Below are 7,009 nucleotides of genomic sequence, written 5' to 3'. Positions count from 1 at the left end.
CTCGCCAGCTCTCTCATTTCCTAATGTTGCCTCAAAGAAGTGTGTCGAAAATTTTATTTGTGCTTATAAAAAGGTGAAAATGGATTACTAGTAGCTAGCAGCTAACAGCGCACCGCTGGTGCCCCAGTACAACCAAAAGAGGAAAACTTTAGTGGATTATGATGTGAGTACAGGATGCTAGATTTTTCTTGGAATTTGGTGGTATAACTTTTACCTGATCGAATCGCCGTCACGGCGCCATGTTGTATGATGAGGTGGTAAAAATATGCTTGTCATACTGATGCTACGCAACTTGTCCGCCGTCACAACTCTACCTTCGCTTCTGCTGTTGAAAGTGTTTTATCTCATCGGTTATCATTTTGTTTGGAATTCAAATTACATGCACGTGGTCCGGAAAATGCCTTGTACTGAATGACGCGATTCCTGTGACGAAAGCGCGGTAAAAATTATTCAGAAAAATGACGTAATTTTGAGCGCTTGCATCTAGCTATGTATACAGAAGGGGGAAAATGTTGCATGACGACAGTAATAAAAAATGTCGCACATGGAGAAGTGGGATGTAGCGCACATGGTTCGGAAAGCGTGTTGCATGGGTGGTGGTGGGTGGTTGGAGGTCAAACAAAAAACACGCGACAATACGTAAACATAAACAAAACCGTTGTTGCTTTCTTCTTTGTCTCTTGGCATTGCGTTTTTACTGGGACAGAACCTACTTCTCAGCTTAGTGTGCTATGATAACATGCACAAATATTAACTGAGAACATTAAAATTTGTTTTGTCAATGTTGCCATTATGGCAAGATAGATAGATTTTTTATTTTTTTTTAAATCAAAGCACTGTTTTTAGAACTCGAGAGTGATTCGCGATAAGGCAATCAAATATACAAGCAATCGAATAATTCCCATGATATTTAATCGTAAAACTATCTAAAAAAATATTTTACTTCTTTGCACTTTGGAGAGTTCCATAAGAAATCTATGGATTGTGCCATTGAAGAATGTTTATAGGAAAAGAGCACAAATTACAACAGGTACGAAAAATAGTACATTTCTCAGGTACGCAGGTCTCTGATTAGAGTCTTGATCATCATTCTAATGCAAGTCTTCAAAAAGGGGTTTTTTTTAAATATAAAATGTCTGAAATCAATTTAAATGATAATGGTCTTTAAAGGAACTTTTTCAACTTAATCTGCTTGCAGTGAATCCTGGTGAAAAATTCCAGAGACTATTACGCGACTATTCCACAAGTTCTTGATGATATTTTTTTTAGATCTCCATGCTTCAGGAGTTCTATTGATTTCTCCAGAGATTCCTTCTCAAATACTTTCAAGAACTTCTCCACGAATGCTACCACAGTTTTCTCAAGAAATGCTTAGAGGAATTTCTGTAGAATTTGTTCCAGAAAATCCTTCCAACGCTTCAAACTTCAGTAATTTTCGCATAGATTACTCGGAAAACAATCCTAGCAATTATCCCAGGATTTCTTCCAGTTGTTCTTTCACTGTTTTTTTCGCTGATTTCCCCAGTTGTTACTTCTAGAAGATTTTCCACAGATCATACAGAAGTATTCCGACAGGTTCATTTCAAAATATAAACAAATCGTTCGGACACCTTTTGCAGAAACCCTACCCTTCCTACGTCAGGTTTTTCTTTTATGTCGGGCATTTTCATCGAGATTATTTTACAAAAAATCATCTACGATTACTCTCTGGAATCGCTCTAAAATCGGCATTCCTACAGCATTTCATCAACATATTATTGCTGCAGTTTAAACAGTTTTCGAATAATTGATTCCAAATAAAATTTCCAAATCATCATGAATTCTTCACAATTTCATATAAGGTCCCACACAAGTTAATACAGTTCTGACCTAATTTTGTCAGCCCCCAATTTTGTCTGCCCCCGATTTTGTCTACCCCCGATTTTGTCAGCTTTTTGACCCGATTTTGTCAGCCTATTTTAAATTTGTCAAAAAAATTGTTATCGTCATGTTTTACCTCGTTTACATTAAAATTGATGATGATGTTTGACGTCATGCACGCATGGGCGTAGCCAGAGGGAGCAATGGCAATGCCTTTTATTAAGAGTTAAAAATCGATATTATCAATATTAGAGAGGGATGAGCCCCTGATAAAAAAAACTGGCTACGCCCATGTCCATCGCCCTCTTAAAAGTCCATGTAACCTTGTAACACGACAAAATTTGAAAAACAGGAACAAAATAAAATGACCCGATTTTGTCAGTCTAAAATTCATCGAGGGGCTGACAAAATCGGGTCCTTACTGTACTACTTAATTATTGCAGTTATTGCTCCGACCATTCATATATAAATTTCTTCAGGATTTCTGCCAGAATTACTTCAAGGATTTTTTTTTTAAATCTCGTAGGACATTATTCAGAGATTTGAAAGTCATTTTAGCAATTTATTGAGAAAATCCTGGAAAGAATTTCATCAAGAATCCAGGAGTTCTTTTTTTTTAGAGTTTACGAAAGTTTCATCAGAGATTACTCTAGAATTTTCTTTAGAAATTCTTCGAGGATTTCTTCAAAATTTTCTCCAAAAATCTGAAGAAGTGATTTTTTGAATGACTTTTGATGATTGAAGACTTCTTTAGGAAATTTCATAAAGGGAGGAATTTTGAATTCTTGAAGATGTGCTAAACGAGAATGTTGGAGAAAGTCCTAGGAAAATCAATCGAAAAATAAATAGATAAATTTATGGCGAGCTTCAGGGTGTCCATCCATCCGGCGAATCCGGGAAAAGTGGGAAAATCTGGAAATTACAAATGACCGGAAAACATACGGAAAGTACCCGGGGATTTTGAAATCACTCCAGGAAAATATGTATTTCAAACATCAGACTACCGGTTTTCTTAAATTTCAAGCCCTATGAGAGAAATTAGAAATGTTTTCCGGGAGGTGCCCGGCTGCCTGTCACTCGTACTTTGCATCATGACTAATTTTTGGTGAGTTGGTAGATAGTTAACGATTAAGATCACAATTCTAGAAGGGTACTTAAGGATTCCTGGCTAGGTTCTTGGCGAGATGCTTGTTAGATTTCCATTTAAATTCACGGCAAATTTAAATTCGATCTTTGCTGGTAGGTATCTTAACGGAAATTGGATCGATAATTGACCAATTTCTTGAAAGTTCTTCCTGAGAGATCGTTGAAAAAGAAATAAATTACAGAAGATCGATCACTTTCGTTTGTACCGAGCCAGAAGATAGACGTTACCTGCAGCTGACACCGAAAATTTCACACCAATCTACATTAATAACCCTTGCTTGAATTGTAAGTGCTGGACATCTGGACATGGAGCAATCTTAAGTTCTCCTTCATTATCTACATTTTTTATGCTGAATAAATAAAAATGACTAAAAAAATAAAGGAATGAACATCGCAAATAGCGTTTTGATAGCGGCGCAGCCTAAAAAACTAGCCAGCTTTTTAAAAGCGCTAATGGCTGCCGCGAATGGCCTCGCTCTCTGGTAGGGATAAGTCGATTTGACGTTTGGCTGAGTCGTATTACACGGAGCCGCAAATCAACCCAACTTTTAATCTAGTTTAATCTAGTCTTTTTGAATGCAAAGTCTAAATCAATAACAGGGTGTCTACTACCTGGAAAACCTGGAATTATCAGGGAATTTTATTCAACCTGGAAAAACCTGGAATTCGCAGGGAATTTTGGTCATAATCAGGGAAATTATTTTGAATCAGTAACACAAGGTAGAATTTGTCCTTTTTGTGACAGAAAATCTTTTTTTATTATAAAAATTTTCGGCTGCGCCGCTGTCAAGAAGCTACTAGAGATGTTCAGTCCTTATTTTTGTTTTAAAGATTTTCATTTATCTATATAAATAAAAATGGAATGGTGTTTGTATGTCACGAAATGGCTTGAGAACGGGCTATCGGATTTTGAAAATTCTTCCATAGTTATGTTCCTGAAGTGTTCCGACGTGTTTGTGTATATAAAAAGCAAAGGATATTTCACGGGAAAGTTGAAAAAACAGGAGTGAACGGAACTTCCATTTTGAACGAAGCGTTTTTAAACAGCCTACTTGATGGCAAGACGAAGTTTGCCGGGACCACTAGTCCAACATAAAACATGTTCAGATAATTGCATCCTTATCTTAATTTTTTAATTAACTCTAATCCTAACTTAAGATTAGAAAGTTGATAAAGGCAAGTACAGTTCCCATTTAAAGCTGGTTGTCGTTCATGAGCACATGAAACTTGGTTGAAAACATTCTAAATTTTTTTACAAAAATGTTTTTCGACTATTCCACAAGTTCTGGAGAAAATTACAAGCAATGCTTCAGGTATTCTAGAGATTTTTTCTGGAATACCTTTATGAACATCTCGAGAGATGCTACCAGCAATTTTTCAAGGGGTGTTCAAATAAATTCCTTCACAAAATGTGTCAAGAAAATCGTAGAGCACTGCAAAATTATTACCTCCAGTAATTTTAACATAGATAACTCTGACAAAAATATATGGCGGTAATTTTCCCAAGATTTCCTTCAAGTATTTACCACTGATTAATTCACCGATTTTTCCAGTTATTACTTCTATGAGATTTACCACATACATTAGGATATGCGGTTCTTCCACGAATGTTTATTCCATAGTTTCGATAACGCCGATTTTTTCATAAATTGTTCAAAATTGCTTCCTTTACGCGTTATTCGATGAAATCATTGATGAACTTTTCTAGAAAATTTGACCTGGATTTCCTATCAAATAATATTTCCAAACTCCATGGATAATTCAAACCTTCATTTCAAGGTTCCACATCAATTATTACTCCAGTCATTCTTACATGTGTTTTTCTAATTTTTCATACATGAATTTCTCCAGCAAGTCTCTCCGATTTTTTTCAAAGTCTTGTAGGACATTACACAAAGATTCGATTTTTTTTCAGTTATATTAGCATTTATCAAGAAATTTCTAAGAAGAATTTTATCAAGAATACAGGAGTTTTTTCAGAGATCCTCGTAAAAATTCATCAAGGCATACTTAGGCACACTCACACAAAAAAAAATCTCTAGAAATTCCATGCGGAATTTTACTAAAAATTTCTTTCAAAAAAATCTGAATCAAATTCCCTGGAGAAATTTCTGGAATAATGACTAGAATATTTTTTTGATTTATTTGAGAAATAAAAAAAAACATCAGGAATTTCTGAATGATTTGAATTTTGGAAATGCTCTGTTGAAGAAAGAACTAGGGAAATCAATGAATAAGTTAATGGATTGTTTCCTTGAGAACACGAGACTTCCATTGAAAATGTCTCCAACGGTCTTTGGAGAGATTCCTGATGGAATCTCCGAAAGAGTTTCTATGGTTATCCCCAGATAAACTCCAGATTGAATTCTTGAAAGTATCCAAAACTAAATTCTTGGAATAATTTCGTAGAAAGTTCTTAAAAAAATCACAAAACAAACTCCTGTAGAGATCGTTGGAGTAAGATGTGAAAGAAATCCACAGTAAAACAAGCAGTAATACTTGTCGTAATGTCATGGGACTCCAGAAAAGTCTTAAATACTTAAATCATTCTTAGAGGAATGTCCGTTCAAATGAGAAACCAAAATCTTATGACGGAAAAGGTTTTTTTTTCTCTTAAGTTCGAATAGACTATTTTCTTCAAACATTTCTTCAAACATTTCAAGGACACCCACCCACCCCCTTCAGCGTTATGAAATTTATGAACAGGCCCTAATAATACATTTTTTGTTTATTTAAATGAAAAATAGTTTAAAATTCATCGTTTTTTTTTTGTTCAAGTGCTTTGAAGCACTTTTTTATGCAATAAATTTTTAGTCGTCACTCATTTATGTATTTTGGAAAATTTCTACAATCTGAAATTATTTTTTTTTAACCTGGAAAAACCTGGAAATCTCAGGGAATTTTATTTCTGTTAATGAGTAGACACCCTGAATAATTATTGAAGTTTTCATAGAAAATATAAGTGAGTAGTAGGCTTGGTTCCATTGGGAGAATACTTGCAACAAAAATAAATGAGAATTATGTATACTAATATACAGCAATGACAAAATGTTGGTTTTAACATTAGCTTATAGCTTACTTGATATCGATTTATGACTGTATTCAGTGATAGTAAACGCTTGCTTTGCTTTGCGCGACAGAGGGGGAAGGGGGTCTAGAAATCCCGAAAAACAATGGGGATCTGCACAAAAATCTTCCTCTCTCTTTCATTCTTCCATAAAATTTGTAAACATCAAGGCCAGTAAAAGTCAAAATCCGATGTGAAATCAAAACAATGCAAAGCCCCATGGACGTCATATTTGAATCGTCCCTTTGACCACATGTACAGTGCTGTTCTGAATAAAAGCAGCGCATGTCGATTTTCATACAAAATGCTCAACTTTGACATGCTATAGTTTTGTTCCCTTTCAAGCAATCGAGCTGAAATTTTCTCCACAGAACTACAAATATGATCAATTTTGTAACTACATAATTTCAGTTTTTTCTGAGTCCCTGCCGAAAAGTGAGACACTAGGTGAAATTTTTCGAAAAAATAGCAGTTTTTCATTTTAAAATTTTTCATCTACAAATATTTTAAACATTTTCGGTTTAGATGTAGGTTTGATAAGTAGGAGGAGATTGTTCCAATGGTAAGAGATATACAATTTAAAACTATAATGTCAAGCCGAAATTCAAATTTTTAAAACTGCTATTTTTTCGAACAATTTCACCTAGTATCTCACTTTCCGGCAGGGGCTTAGAAAATTTTGAAATTTTGTGTTTACAAAATTGGGCATATTTGTAGTTCTGTGGAGAAAATTTCAACTCGATTGCTTGAAAGGGAACAAAACTACAACATGTCAAAGTTGAGCATTTTGTATGAAAATCGACATGCGCTGCTATTATTCAGAACAGCACTGTAACTTTTGATGGCTAAGTTATATGTCGCGCGACATACGTGTTTGTTGCATGAGATTTCCATTGGCTGTGCGTGAAAAATACACCTGGCGCATTCGATCGCGTA

General features: G+C 34.9%; 1 protein-coding gene across 1 annotated transcript in view; it reads left to right on the top strand.

Moving 5' to 3' along the window:
* LOC5576642 (activating transcription factor of chaperone) overlaps positions 1–7,009 on the top strand; it is a 54,978-nt gene continuing 47,969 nt past the window's right edge. The window contains exon 1 of the mRNA XM_021845927.1: positions 1–163. The gene's annotated coding sequence lies outside the window, so the exon portion shown is untranslated. The remainder of the gene's footprint in view (positions 164–7,009) is intronic.

Source organism: Aedes aegypti, chromosome 2 (genome assembly GCF_002204515.2).
Source record: "Aedes aegypti strain LVP_AGWG chromosome 2, AaegL5.0 Primary Assembly, whole genome shotgun sequence".
NCBI lineage: Eukaryota > Metazoa > Arthropoda > Insecta > Diptera > Culicidae > Aedes > Aedes aegypti.
This window is presented reverse-complemented; position numbering and strand designations above follow the sequence as displayed.